We start from the raw sequence: 16,233 nt of genomic DNA, 5'->3' as shown, positions 1-16,233 counted from the left end.
TGTCGGCTACTATTACTGGGGTTAGGTGATATCTCAAAGTAGTTTTGATTTGCATTTCTCTGATGATTAAGGATGATGAGCTTTTTTTCATGTGTTTGTAGCTCGTGCATCTGTCTTCTTTAGAGAAGTTTCTCTTCAAGTCCGTTGCCCACCCTGAGGTGGGATCATGTGTTCTTTCCTTGCTAATACATTTGAGTTCTCTGTGGATTCTGGTTATTAGACCTTTATCGGTGGTATAACCTGCAAATATTTTCTCCCATTCTGAGGGCTGTCTGCTTGCTTTACTTACTATGTTCTTGGCTGTGCAGAAGCTTTTTAGTTTGATCAGGTCTCAGTAGTGTATTTTTGATATTGCTTCAATTGCCTGGAGAGTCCTCCTCATAAAACATTCACCCAGGCCGATTCCTTCAAGAGTTTTCCCTGCACTTTCTGCAAGTATTTTTATAGTTTCATGATTAAAGTTTAAATCTTTAATCCAGTGAGAGTCTATCTTAGTTAATGGTGAAAGGTGTTGGTCCAGTTTCAATCTTCTATAGGTTGTCAGCCAGTTTATCCAGCACCATTTGTTAAATAGGGAATCTTTTCCCCACTGAATGTTTTTAATTGGCTTGTCAAAGATCAAATTATGGTAAGTAGCTGGAGTCATCTCTTGGTTCTCTATTCTGTTCCAGACATCTACTTCTTTGTTTTTGTGCCAGTACCATGCTGTTTTGATCACTGTTGATTTATAGTACAGTCTCAGGTCTGGAAGCGTGATTCCTCCTGCTGTGTTTTTATTGCTGAGTAATGTTTTGGCTATTTGAAGTTTTTTTCTGATTCCATATAAAACGAAGTATTATTTTTTCAAGATCTTTAAAATATGACAATGGAACTTTAATAGGAATTGCATTAAAATTATATATTGCTTTGGGTAGTATAGACATTTTAACAATGTTGATTCTTCCCAGCCATGAGCCTGGTATGTTTTTCTATTTGTTAACATCTTCAGCTATTTCTTTTCTTAAAGTTTCATAGTTCTCTTTGTAGAGATCTTTCACGTCCTTTGTTAGGTTTACTCCCAAATATTTCATCTTCTTTGGCACTACTGTGAAAGGAATAGAGTCCTTGACTGTTTTTTCAGCTTGGTTATTGTTGGTATATATAAAGGCTACAGATGTATGGGTGTTGATTTTGTAGCCTGAGACATTGCTGTATTCCTTGATCGCTTCTAAAAGTTTTGTAATAGAATCCCTACTGTTTTCCAGATATATGATCATATCATCTGCGAAGAGTGAAAGTTTGATCTCTTCTGACCCTATGTGGATACCCTTGACCAGCTTTTCTTCCCTAATTGCAATGGCTAAAACTTCCATTACAATGTTAAAGAGCAATGGAGACAATGGGCAACCTTGCCTGGTTCCTGATCTAAGTGGAAATGATTTCAATTTAACTCTATTCAATATGATATTGGCTGTGGGTTTGCTGTAGATGGCCTCTATTAGTTTAAGAAATGTCCCTTCTATACCAATTTTCTTTTCTTTCTTTTTTTTTTTTTGTAGAGACAGAGGACAGAGTCTTACTTTATGGCCCTCGGTAGAGTACTATGGCATCACACAGCTCACAGAAACCTCCAACTCCTGGGCTTAAGCAATTCTCTTGCCTCAGCCTCCTGAGTAGCTGGGACTACAGGCACCCGCTACAATGCCCAGCTATTTTTTGGTTGCAGTTGAGCCGTGGCTGGGTTTGAACTCACCACCCTCGGTATATGGGGCCGGCGCCTTACCGACTGAGCCACAGGCGCCGCCCTATACCAATTTTCTTAAGTGTTCTGATCATGAAGGGATGCTGGATATTCTCAAAAGCTTTTTCTGCATCAATTGAAAGAATCATATGGTCCTTATTTTTTTAGTTTGTTTATGCGCTGAATTACATTTATAGATTTACGTATATTGAACCAGGCTTGAGACCCTGGGATATATCCCACTTGGTTGTGGTGTATAATTTTTTTGATGTGTTGTTGGATTCTGTTTGTTAGGATTTTATTGAGTACTTTTGCATCAATATTCATTAGTGATATTGGTCTATAATTTTCTTTTCTTGTTGGTTTTTTCCCTGGTTTGGGGATCAAGGTGATGTTTGCTTCGTAGAATGTGTTGGGTAATATTCCTTCTTTTTCTATATTTTGGAAGAAGTTTAGTAGTGTAGGTACTAGTTCTTCTTTAAAGGTTTGGTAGAATTCTGACGTAAAGCTTTTCTTTCTAGGGAGATTTTGTATAGTTGATGCTATTTCAGAACTTGATATAGGCCTGTTCAACATTTCCACTTCATTCTGGTTAAGTCTCGGTCGGTGGTGTACTTCCAGGTATTGGTCGATTTTTTTCAGATTTTCATATTTCTGAGAGTAGAGTTTCTTGTAGCATTCTTTAAGGATTTTTTGAATTTCTGAGGGGTCTGTGTTATTTCATTGTTACCATTTCTGATTGATGAAATTAGAGATTTTACTCTTTTTTTCCTGGTTAGGTTGGCCAAAGGTTTATCTAGTTTATTGATCTTTTCAAAAAACCAACTTTTGGATTTATTGATCTGTTGTTTAATTCTTTTGTTTTAAATTTCATTTAATTCTTCTCTGATTTTTGGTTATTTCTTTTCTGGGTTTGGGGTTGGAGTGTTCTTCCTTCTCCAGTTGCTTGAGATGTCCCATTAAGTTATTAACTTCCTCTCTTTCTGTTTTCTTGAGGAAGGCTTGCAGTGCTATAAATTTCCCTCTTAGGACTGCCTTTGCAGTATCCCAGAGGTTCTGGTAATTCTTGTCTTGATTGTTGTTTTGTTCCAAAAATTTGGTGATTTCCTTCTTAATCTCATCTATAGCCCATCTATCTTTCAGCATAAGGTTGTTTAGCTTCCATGTTTTTGTATGGATATGCAGGTTCCTGTTGTAATTGAGTTCAACTTTCATTCCATGGTGGTCTGAGAAGATGCAAGGAATAATTTCTATTTTTTAAAATTTGCTGAGGTTAGATTTGTGGCCTAGGATGTGGTCGATTTTGGAGTATGTTCCGTGGGCTGATGAGAAGAATGTGTATTCAGTTTTGTTGGGATGAAATGTTCTGTAGATGTCTGTTAAGTCCAGATGTTGAAAGGTTGATTCTAAATCTAAAATTTCTTCGCTTAGCTTCTTTTTGGAGGATCTATCCAGGACTGCTAAAGGGGTGTTAAAATCTCCAACTACTATGGAACTGAAGGAAATCCAGTTGCTCATGAATGTTAGTGTTTCTCTTATAAATTGAGGTGTGTTCTGGTTGGGTGCATAAATATTAATAATTGAAATCTCATCATATTGAGTATTACCTTTAAGAAATAGGAAATGTCCATCCTTATACTTCCTTATTTCGGTTGATTTAAAGCCTATTGCATCTGCAAATAGGATTGCAACGCCTACTTTTTTCTGCTTTCCATTTGCCTGGAGTATAGATGACCATCCCTTCACCTTGAGTCTATATCTGTCTTTTAATGTAAGATGCGATTCTTGTATGCAGCAGATATCTGGCTTGAGTTTTTGTATGCAGTCAGCCAACCTGTGGCTCTTTAGAGGACAATTTCAACCTTTCACATTAATTGAGAATATTGATAAGCCTTTTGTGAGTCCGGTGAACATTTTTAATCCTTTTGCGACTGTGGAAGTCAGAATTTGATGATAATTTTCTGGGTGGGTTTACTTTTGTGGTGGAGAATTACACTGGTTTATGGAGGATAGGTCTGAGAATATCCTGGAGAGCTGGTTTAGTTATGGCAAATTTCTTCAATATATGAATGTCATTGAAGTATTTAATTTCTCTGTCGTAAATGAAGCTCAGTTTAGTTGCATGCAGGATCCTCGGTTGAATGTTACTTTGTTTTAGGAGATTAAAAGTCGATGGCCATCCTCTTCTAGCTTGAAAAGTTTTAGCAGAGTGATCTGCAGTTATTCTAATATTCTTGCCCTTGTAGGTGATGGTTTTCTTTCATCTGGCTGCTTTCAGAATTTTGTCCTTCATATTAACACTAGTGAAATTGATTATGATGTTTCTGGGGGATGTCTTATTTGGGTTGAGTCGTGCTGGAATTCTGAAACTGTCTGCTATCTGAATTTCAGAATCTCTTGGCATGTCTGGAAAGTTTTCCTTCATAATCTCATGGAGAAGAGACTCTGTGCCTTGTGAAGCCACTTTATTGCTTTTGGGGATCCGTATAAGATGAATATTGGTTTTCTTTGAATTATCCCAGAGCTCTCTGAGAGAGTGATCTGTTTTTGCCTTCCATTTCTCTTCCTCTTTGAGAGTTTGGGAGTGTTTGAAAGCTTTGTCTTCAATGTCAGAAATTCTTTCTTCTGCTTGCTCCATTCTGTTCCTGAGGGATTGTACTGTGTTTCTCAGATCTTTGAGGGCTACAACTTCTTTTCTCAATGTGTCAAAATCTTTGGTCATTTGATCTTTGAATTCGTTGAATTCTTGAGATATCTTTTGGGTTACTGCTTGGAATTCTAATTTGATCTTATTTGCTGTCCAGATTCTGAATTCGATTTCTGCCATCTCAGCTATTTGTTTGTGCATGGGATCTTGTGGTGTGTCTGCCCCATTGATCCTTGGGGGAGTTGATCTACTCTGATTATTCATATTGCCAGAGTTTTTCTGTTGATTTCACCTCATGATTGTTTTTCACAGTCGCCTCTGTCCGTCCTCAGAGTTGGGGAGGTGTCTCTCCAAGATGAGACCCCAGCGGGATCACTCTATAACAATAGAGTTATTGTTGCTGGATCTTTGTAGGAAGTGACCCTGTGTAATTCCTCTGGGGCTGCCCCAGCCAGGGAGTTCTGGTTGTGGAAGCAGCTCTGGAGTGTGACACACCCGGATCCAGCAACAGGGTGGGATGTGGTGTGCACAACTCTGGGGGTGCCTGGTGCCCAGTGACTTTGGCACAGAGAGCCCAAGACTCCAGTATTCTCTGGCCAGGAGAGGGACTCTGCGCAGAGGCAGGAGGGCTCCAGAGGGCACACAGCTACCAGTGTCCCTGGCCAGACAAGCGGGCCAGTGTGAAGGCAGGTAGGGTACAGGAGGGAGGACACAGGGTTGCCTGGCTCCAGCAGTTCCTGGTCAGGGCATGTGGAGGCCCGGCGGGTGTGGTTCTGGGGTCCTGGCGCAGCTCTTATGGGGGTCCTGGCAGCACCAAGCCCAGGAGTTTGAGGTTGCTATGAGCTGTGATGCCACATCACTCCACCCAGGGCAACAGCCCAAGGCTCCAGTGTGCCAAAACTGGTCTCACTCTGCCCCTAAGTGTTAAGGCTGTAAGGCAGCTCAGTCCCTGCCTTTAGGCTGCTCAGTCACTAGGTTACTAGCTCCTGCCAGATCCTTGCTATGGGACCCTGAGGGCAGAGCTTGCTGGGGCAATTCTCTCACAATGGTTCCCTGTGGCCCATAGCTGAATACTATTAGCTCCGTCCTGCTCAGCAGCTCAGTCTGGGGCCCTAGACAATGCCCAAAGTCCTCTGCACTCCTTCTCAAGCTCTCCCCAAGGCAGTTCAACCGAGTGCCAAGTCCAAAAACACCAAAACAGTTCACAAGGTAAGGCCTTTCTTATTTGCAGTCTCACTGGTGCTTGTACTTACAGTTGCCAGTGGGATTAGGTCAATTGAGCACTGCAACCACTTGCCAGTTTTCCACAGTTTTTGTCCTCCTCTTGGGGTCCAGAAGTCCCTTGCTGACTCCCTGTATCCTCAAAGGGATGATTATAGGCAGATCCCACCAGCCAGAGATGCCTGGAGTCTTATCTCCCCAGACTCACTGTGCCCAGTTGCAGGGAAGCTATTACTTGGCTGCCATCTTGCTCTACCCTTCCTAAATTAATATATTTAAGGCTCTTTAGGGGATATGATATTTTGTAATTTGTTTTTTACCATATCAGAATATATAGATGTACCTCTCACAGAGAAATGTAGCAAGTGTAAAACCTGCTACAGCTTCCGAAGGGCAAAAAGCAGACAGTGGAACTCAATGGACAACAGGGAGAATATTTATTACTCAGAGCCCAATAAATGGCAGGAGTATTGTGTGGAAGCAGTTCCCCCACCCCCAAGTCCCACTGGGCAATTCACAGGCCCAGACAGAGACCGTGGATTGTGAGGCAGCTCAGGAACCTAGGCTAAGGACCCAGGGTCTTCTTTAGCAAGCAGTCAACAAGCTAGTTCTCTTTTCTGGGCAGTAAGCAATTGCATTGCCTTCTCATGGAATGGTCACTGTGACCTATTTAGTTGCCTACAGATTAGCCAAGGAAGTGGCTGACGGTCAAAGGGAGATTCCGCCTTGCAGTTTGGCACACTCAGCAAGGATGTGCAGGACCTGACTTCCCCCATAATTGTACTATATAGTCACTGCATAATGTCTCTTAATATGGATGGACCATGCCTTATTTAACTTTATTTGTCATTTTTGTATTCATTGCTGGCTTCCCCCCAGTTTTTAGAACCTGCAGTCCTCATTTTGCATGGATCTGCTCAATATGCAACAATTAACTTTAACACCTGTCAGGCGAAGTAGCCAACGCAGGAAGCTGCTTGCTTATTCTATAATACTTGCCAGTAGAATTGCAGACACAAAGCCCCTGACTCAGTGACAGAGCTTAGCCTTCTGGAAGAATGGCCTGAAGACAGTAAGAAGGATAGAGCCAGCGGTTCCCACTCTCTTTCCTGAATGCCTGCATTTTTTGAAAAGATAAGTTTACTGATCCTAGCCCTTGCCTCTTACTGTACGTGTGAGATAATGTCTGACGGAGTTAATGAGCATGCCTCTGTAATCCATAACCAAACATATCCTTGCATCCGATGAGGTTTTGCTCTAAAAAACTTCTCAGCACATGTGGAGGCCAGCCACCATCTGTACACAAACTAGGGGTCAGCGACTCTATTTTGGAGAGGTGTAACAGAAACTGTCTCTCCCAGGCGGCAGTCCTCTGTACAACTTATGAATAAAACTAAATATAATTCTTTTTAAAGCCTGTTTTTTTTCTTTATTGGACACACCTAACTAAAAAGGAGGGTTGCACCCTGTCGGGGAAAAGAGAACTATACTGGAAAGGGGTGGGATGTGCCGCACCCCCGGCATCAAGCCGTGGCGGGATGGCTCTGTCCGCGTTGTAAAAACTGTGGTAAGGCGGTGGGTGCTCCTCGGAGCGTTGCCCCCAGTCCCCCTGGTTTGCGACAGCAGCGCATAAGTTGCCTAGCATGCCTTTTAGTGAACGTAGGAAGTCATGAGGTGCGGCATAAAGGCCTGAGTAACCTTTACCCTGAAACCTGTTTGAAACTTGTTTGTTGAGTTGAATGGTTAATTGTTGCTTGAATGTCCTCAGAAACTAAGAATAAACATAATGACTTACTAATCCATGACTTCATCTATACAATGGAGACTAAAAAGTCTCCAAGGGAACACGTTCCCACCATAAAGGTCAGTTAATTGAAACAATGTATCAAGAGAATGCAGGGATGATAAGTTAAGATGTTCCTACCAGATACCCGCTCCCTCCGGTCTCTTATCTCTACCTTATGTCCCTTTGAAACTGTTTCTTTGAAATAAGTTTTCTATGAAATTGCTTTCTCTATAATTTTGTCACTATACACTTAAAACATATACATAATTCACTATCAATTCACTAACAACATAAAAATCATAATCAAATATAAAAATATAAAAATACAAAATGTGAACAAAGCAGTTTTACAAAGAAAGAAGGTTTAAACATAGATAAAGAGAAGTAGAAGAGTAATTGCTGATAAGCAGCAGTCCTTTGTTCCCCCTTACGGGCAGAAACATTGTCTAAGAAAAGACGGTTGACTACTCCCATCTACAAAACTCGATAAGAACTTTGTAAGCATCAGCAAGTCATAAAAATATCTTTTGTAGTTTGTAAGACATTGTCAAAAATGTATAAATACCATGCCTAAAAATCAGTAAAGTACAGCTACTTTCCTCATCACTCGTGGTGTGTAGTAGTCTGTCAAATCACCCTGCGTCGACCTTCCAATCAACCTGAGCCGTTTCGCCCTGAAAGCCCTCGGACTGAGACTCATTCGACTGGCGGTCCGCGGCAGCTGGCGCCCTCGAACAGGGACTTGAAGGACAGGTGATCTTTCTTTTTCTTTCTTTCCTCTCTTTTCAGATTGAAGGCGACTCTCACCAGGGAGCTCGAGTCCCGCCGGTAAAGGCTGACCGGTTAAGTGTGAGTAATCCGCAGGACAACATGGGGCATACATTAGCAAAAGAGGAACACATGCTCGGTGTCATGATACAGCGTTTGTTAGAAAAAAATGGTTTTCATGTGTCTCTCAAACGGTTGGAGGAGCTTATGCATTTCATAAAGTTGGTTAGTCCTTGGTTTCTGGAGGAAGGCTCTCTCTCTCTCTCCGACTGGAAGAGAGTGGGACGCGAAATGCGGAATTACATGCAGGAACATGGGGAGCAGGTTTTGCCCCCACAAGCTTTTCCTTTGTGGTTACAGGTTAGAGAACTTTTAGCTGACAATACCTTTTTAGAAGCATTCATAAGAGAAACTGATTCGGAGGCTGAAAGCCCTGAAACTAAGGTGGCACCCATTTACGATGAAGTCCCCCCAGAGGCTCTTAAAGACCCCGAGCCAATATCTAATGCTGAGGGCGTCATTCCCTCAGCTCCAACACCCAAAAATATTCTACCGCCGCTCCCACCGGTTGATAATTCATCGGATAGTGACGAGTGGGATGTGGTGGATGAATTTACTAAACCAGATGAAAAGGATAGAATGCATGATTTCATTCACCCTCGCCGAGCTTATCCGGCAGTCCGTATGCCTATGACCACACCTAGGCCAACTTTGCGGGCTCCACTCCCCCGTGTGCCTCCTTGTCTCCCCCCGCCGCCCATAGGCTTTCAGGCGGCGGTGCGAGAAGCCCGTCAGCAGGGAGATTTTACTTTCGCTTTCCCGGTACGCTTTCCTACTGAGGAAAGGGCACCACCCACCTGGGAACCTCTGTCGTTAAAGACACTTAAAGAATTGCAACAAGCTGTCCGTACATCAGGAGCTTCTGCCCCTTATACTTTACAAATTGTGGAATCAATCAGCAGTCAGTGGCTTACTCCGTATGATTGGCAACAAACGGCCAAGGCCACGCTTTCCCCAGGTGACTATATTTTATGGAGAACAGAATATGAAGATAGATGCAGAGAAAGCATTAACCAACATGTGGGTAAAAAGGCACACCCCACGCTGTCCATGCTTTTAGGAACAGATGAATTCGCCACCACTGAGAATCAACTTAAACTGCCCCGGCAATTTTTAGAAATAATTAACCACAATGCAGTCTCTGCTTGGCGCAAACTGCCTCCTCCGGGAACCAAGGGTACCACTTTAGCAGGCATAAAGCAGGGTATGGAGGAATCATATCCTGACTTTATTTCTCGCCTAGAAGAAGCTATTAATAGAATGCTCCCACCGTCTGAGGGCACAGCATTACTACTCAAGCAGTTAGCTTGGGAAAATGCAAATACGCTGTGTCAGGACTTAATACGTCCACTCAGAAAAACGGGTACAATACAAGATTATATTAAAGCATGCATGGATGCCTCACCAGCAATCGTCCAGGGAATGGCGTTTGCTGCAGCTATGCGGGGTCAGAAATTTAGTTCATATGTTAAGAATGCTCTTGATAGAGATCCTAGCAACACATGTTTTGGTTGTACACCCCCGCATGCCATACCTACCTGCTATAATTGCGGGAAGCATGGCCACATACAAAAGGATTGTAAAAAGTTTTCCAATAATAATAATAGTAATGATAAGTCTCGTGGACTACCCCCGGGACCATGCCCTCGTTGTAAGAAGGGCAGGCATTGGAGAAATGAATGTAAATCTAAGTTTCATAAAGATGAAACCCCCTTGTCTGACAAGGGTGCGAATACTAATAATGGCAATAGGTCAAAAAACTAGATGAGGGGCATTCTCCCAGCCCCGACCCCAAGGGAGAGCCTAAGTCTACTGTTGTACAACCTTTTTTAGAGCCTACATCTACCACTAATTGTATACCGCCAGAATGGACAATTCATAACCTCCCACGTGGAACTCCCGGCAGTGCAGGCCTCGATCTTGCCAGCTCTAAAGACATAATTATATCTAAACATGATGGTGTTATTCTAGTTCCTACTGGAATTAAAGGAAAATTGTTACCAGACACAGTGGGTGTTATCTTAGGTCGTAGTTCCAATTATACTAAACATTTTGAAGTTATTCCAGGAGTAATTAATTCTGACACTGAAAATACAATTAAAGTCATGGTAAAGTCTTTAGTAGAAACTACACAAATTCATAAGGGACAAAGAATTGCTCAGTTATTGTTGTTGCCATATATACCACTTCCCACCTATCACTTACATGATGCCAGGGGAGAGGGTCAATTTGGATTTACTGATCAGGACTGTGTAGCTCTCATACATGATTTATATGATAGACCAATGTTAAAAATGAAAGTTGAGGGCAGGCCTATTAAAGGGTTAATGGACACAGGAGCTGATGTAACCTGCATTGCAGCTTCTGACTGGCCAAAATCCTGGCCAGTACATCGGACTGGGTCTTCATTAGTTGGTTTAGGTTCTGTTTCTGGTGTTATGCGGAGTACATCTCATTTATTATGTGAATATAAGGATAAGAAAATTTACTTTCAACCTTATGTGTTACCCTCTCTACCCTATACTTTGTGGGGACGAGATCTTTTACATGTTCTAGACATGAAACTAGTTACAGGTGATCAGCTAAACGATCAGTGTTTTTCATAGGGGCCACTGCAGAAAACTATACCTGTAAAATAAAATGGTTAACAGATGTTCCTGTGTGGGTTAGTCAGTGGCCCCTAACAACAGAAAAGTTACAGGCATTACAAATTTTAGTACAAGAGCAATTAGATAAGGGTCATTTAGAGGAATCCACTAGCCCGTGGAACACTCCTGTGTTTGTTATTAAGAAAAAATCTGGCAAATGGAGACTTTTACAAGATTTGAGAGCAGTCAATGCCATTATGGAAGACATGGGCTCCCTTCAACCTGGGCTCCCATCTCCTGTAGCAGTACCTGAACAATGGTCACTTATAATTATTGATCTACAAGACTGCTTTTTTACTATTAATCTACATCCTGATGACTGTCCTCGTTTTGCTTTCAGCATTCCTTCTTTGAATTTACAGGAACCGTTTAAAAGATATCAGTGGAAAACTTTACCACAGGGCATGAAAAACAGCCCTACCTTATGCCAAAAATTTGTGGCGGCTGCATTAGCAGCACTGAGAAAACAATTTCCTAGTGCTTACATAATTCATTATATGGATGATATCTTGCTAGCTCATCCTGAGCTGCCAAAAGTACAGCTAATGCTAGAAAAGGCTATAGAACAATTGACTAAATTTGGCTTAGTCATTGCCCCAGAGAAAATTCAGAGAGATAAACCATTAAGTTATCTGGGACAATGGATTCACTCTGATTATATCGCACCTCAAAAAGTTCAAATACGGAGAGATAAATTACAAACTCTTAATGATTATCAAAAGTTACTGGGAGAAATAAATTGGATTCGACCTTTTCTAAAAATTACTACGGGAACTCTTAGTCCTTTGTTTACTATCTTACAGGGAGACTCTAATCCCCGTTCCCCTAGACATTTAACTCCAGAAGCCTTGCAGGCTTTACAAGTTGTTGAACAGGCTTTAACTCAAGCTAGGGTTAAACAAATTAATTATCAAAACCCATGGTCTTTACTCATTTTTTCTACTGAGTATACTCCTACAGCTTGCCTATGGCAGGAAGGTATTTTAGAATGGATTCATTTACCACATGTTCAGACAAAGATTGTTGCTGATTATCCATACCTGGTGTCTTTATTAATTGATAAAGGAAGAAAAAGATCACGGAAATTGTTTGGTAAAGATCCTCATGTAATTATAACTACTTATAATAAAGTCCAAGTAGAACAATTGTTTCAAAATAATGATGATTGGGTATTAGCCTTACAAGGCTACGCAGGTCAAATTTCATATCATTATCCTAAACATCCTTTAATTGAATTTACAAAAACAGTTTCACTTATATTTCCTCTTATGTGTTCCAAACAGCCACTGTCTGATGCACTAACTTTATTCACAGACAGTTCCTCTACAGGAAAAGCTGTGGTTTTCAGTCCAGGTCTGTCCCCTCTTATTAAGGATATACCCCAGGCGTCCGCTCAACAAACAGAATTATAAGCTTTAATTTCAGCTTTTAATAATTTCAAACAAAAATTTAACTTGTACACAGACTCAAAGTATATTACTTCTCTTTTCCCGGCTCTTGAAACTGCTCTTTTAACAGGAACCTCAACTATTTTACCTTTATTAAAGAAACTACAAACTTTAATTCAGCAAAGAAATAATCAATTTTATATTGGTCACATAAGAGAACATACTAATTTACCTGGCCCTTTGGCCCAAGGAAATGCCACTGCAAATTTGTTAACACGTACTATGGTGGCATCAGTGGCTAAAGCTGAAGAAAGCCACGCCTTACATCACCAAAATGCTAACGCATTAAGAAAAATGTTTCAAATTACTAGAGAACAGGCAAGACAAATAGTCTTAAAGTGTAAAGCCTGTCCTATTACTCATCATCCTTTAAAATTTAGTGTTAATCCTCGGGGTTTACGCCCCAATGTATTATGGCAAATGGATGTAACACATGTGTCTAGTTTTGGAAAATTACAATATGTACATGTTACTGTTGATACTTTTTCTCATTTTATCTGTGCCTCTGCAAGACCTGGCGAGGCCTACAAAGATGTTGTACAGCACCTATTTTACTGCTTTCAGCAGCTAGGTGTTCCTCATCAATTAAAAACAGACAATGCTCCAGCTTATACCTCTCGAGCATTTGAACAATTTTGTATACAGTGGAAGATTTCTCATTCTACGGGGATCCCGTATAATCCTCAGGGTCAAGCAATTGTTGAAAGAACTAATCAAATATTAAAATTACAAATTGAACGCCTACAAAAAGCTCATAAATATTTCTCTCCTCATCATATTTTAACCCATGCTTTATTCGTCCTAAATCACCTTAATGTAAACTCCAACAATTTAACCCCTGCTCTCTCCCATTGGCAGCCACAATCGGCTGCCACCCTTCCTAAAGTTCTTTGGAAAGATTTATTATCGGGCCAATGGAAAGGCCCTGATGTATTGTTAACCTCCGGACGAGGCTATGCTTGCATATTTCCACAGGATGCCGACTCTCCCGTCTGGATTCCAGACCGGCTCATCAAACCGGCTCCTCCGGAGACCCCGGCGCAGAAGACAACGCCTGCGGCGGATGAAGATCCTATCTGCACAAATGAGGACGACTGTGGAAGTTTCACCGAAACCCTCCAAGACCACGTGGACACAAATCCGTGCCCTGGTGAAACAAGCTAAACAACTTCTCATATCTCAAGGAAACCCTCTAACTCCTACAATGTACTTTCTTGCGTTTCTATCCCTAATCTCTATTCCTAAAGTAGAAACTGCAGCTTATTGGTCTTATGTTCCTAACCCTCCACTACTACACCCAGTGGGCTGGCTAGATCCAGACCCCATTAAAATTCTTTCTAATGATTCTATCCGCTTAGGAGGTTTAACTGACTCAGAATCCAGACATCATGCTGCGGCTTTGATTAATTTCACTGGCAAAGCCGACTCCTTGCCTATTTGTTTTACTTTAAGAGGCAACACACCTCCTTTTTGTTTACCTACTAGCTACAGGGTATTTTTAACTGATGCTCCAGATCCTCATGATGCAAATAGACGTTATGTTTGGGAATATGAGTTACAAACTATTGGAAGTCCTAATTATAATGAAACCTGTTTATCTGTTAACTCATTACCTCTCCCTAACTGTAAAGAAAAATATAGAAATAAAAATCAATTCTGGGAATCATCATTAACTAAAACACCTACTTGGCTTTCCTGTGGATTCCCAAATGCTACCAACAAGCATTCTCCTATAAATTCAAACACAGTCATCTGGGATTATTCTCCTACTTCTTGTTTTAATCATAATAAATATTTCTCGAACCAATTAGATAAATTTCATCAGTATCAGTAGTCTAGTACTCCCCAACCAATACGACGATGGTTCACACCTGGTCTAGTTGAGCCCATATGGGTAGCTCAAGACAAAAATAAAACTCAAATACACTATGATTTATTTAGACTTGTTGCTACATCCAACTTAATTTTAGAAAAGAAACCTAATATGCCAAAACCAAATGCAATGTCAGTGAGAGCTTGTGTTGGATATCCATATGCTCTACTTTTAGCTCCCAATAAGTACTTAACTATTACACAATCTAAAAACTCTTATCATATTTCTTGTACCGCTTGTAAAGTTACAAATTGTCTTACTTCTACTGATTTATTCAATGAACACTTGTTTAATTCTGTTTTAATTGTTAAAAGACCCTCTTATGTACTATTACCTGTTGATTTACAAGATGATCCTTGGTATGATAATTCTGCTTTACAAGTTTTACATACTGTTAATCAGTTAATTCGACCTAAGAGGTTTGTAGCTGCTTTAATTCTCGGTATTTTAGCTTTAATTTCTATAGTCACAACATTTGCGGTAGCCACTACTGCTTTGGTTCAAGAAGTTCACACAGCTCACTTTGTTAATTCTCTCAGCAGCAACATAACTCTAGCTTTAATGACTCAAACCAGCATAGATAATAAACTTGAAGCAAAACTTAACATCCTAGAAGAAGTAGTTTTAGCCTTAGGACAAGATATAAAGTTTATACAACATAAACTTCAAACCAGATGTCATTCTGCCTTTCCTGCTATTTGTGTAACTCCTTTACCTTATAATATGTCCACTTCCTGGGACAAAACTAAAGCTCATCTACAGGGTGTCTGGAAGGACAATGATATTACACATGATTTACATACTCTTCAAAAAGATATCACTGCCATCAGTGAAGCTCATTTACCTAGCACTTCTCTTGATTCACTGACTCAATCCCTCTCTGACAATCTTAAATCTTTAAATCCTGTGTCCTGGATTCAGTACATTGTGTTTATTGTCATTATTGGATGCCTGATATTCTGTGTTGTTTTACTGTTACCCTGTCTCCTTCGTTGTGTCTTTTCCTCCTTAAAGGCTGTTCGCCAAGACCTCTTTGAACTACGTTTCATTAACAAAAAAGGGGGAAATGCCGCACCCCCGGCATCAAGCCGTGGCGGGATGGCTCTGTCCGCGTTGTAAAAACTGTGGTAAGGCGGTGGGTGCTCCTCGGAGCGTTGCCCCCAGTCCCCCTGGTTTGCGACAGCAGCGCATAAGTTGCCTAGCATGCCTTTTAGTGAACGTAGGAAGTCATGAGGTGCGGCATAAAGGCCTGAGTAACCTTTACCCTGAAACCTGTTTGAAACTTGTTTGTTGAGTTGAATGGTTAATTGTTGCTTGAATGTCCTCAGAAACTAAGAATAAACATAATGACTTACTAATCCATGACTTCATCTATACAATGGAGACTAAAAAGTCTCCAAGGGAACACGTTCCCACCATAAAGGTCAGTTAATTGAAACAATGTATCAAGAGAATGCAGGGATGATAAGTTAAGATGTTCCTACCAGATACCCGCTCCCTCCGGTCTCTTATCTCTACCTTATGTCCCTTTGAAACTGTTTCTTTGAAATAAGTTTTCTATGAAATTGCTTTCTCTATAATTTTGTCACTATACACTTAAAACATATACATAATTCACTATCAATTCACTAACAACATAAAAATCATAATCAAATATAAAAATATAAAAATACAAAATGTGAACAAAGCAGTTTTACAAAGAAAGAAGGTTTAAACATAGATAAAGAGAAGTAGAAGAGTAATTGCTGATAAGCAGCAGTCCTTTGTTCCCCCTTACGGGCAGAAACATTGTCTAAGAAAAGACGGTTGACTACTCCCATCTACAAAACTCGATAAGAACTTTGTAAGCATCAGCAAGTCATAAAAATATCTTTTGTAGTTTGTAAGACATTGTCAAAAATGTATAAATACCATGCCTAAAAATCAGTAAAGTACAGCTACTTTCCTCATCACTCGTGGTGTGTAGTAGTCTGTCAAATCACCCTGCGTCGACCTTCCAATCAACCTGAGCCGTTTCGCCCTGAAAGCCCTCGGACTGAGACTCATTCGACTGGCGGTCCGC

The sequence above is a fragment of the Nycticebus coucang genome, chromosome 9, assembly GCF_027406575.1.
Source record: "Nycticebus coucang isolate mNycCou1 chromosome 9, mNycCou1.pri, whole genome shotgun sequence".
In the NCBI taxonomy this organism is placed as follows: Eukaryota; Metazoa; Chordata; class Mammalia; order Primates; family Lorisidae; genus Nycticebus; species Nycticebus coucang.
The sequence above is the reverse complement of the archived record's forward strand: the minus strand, read 5'-3'. Positions refer to the sequence as shown.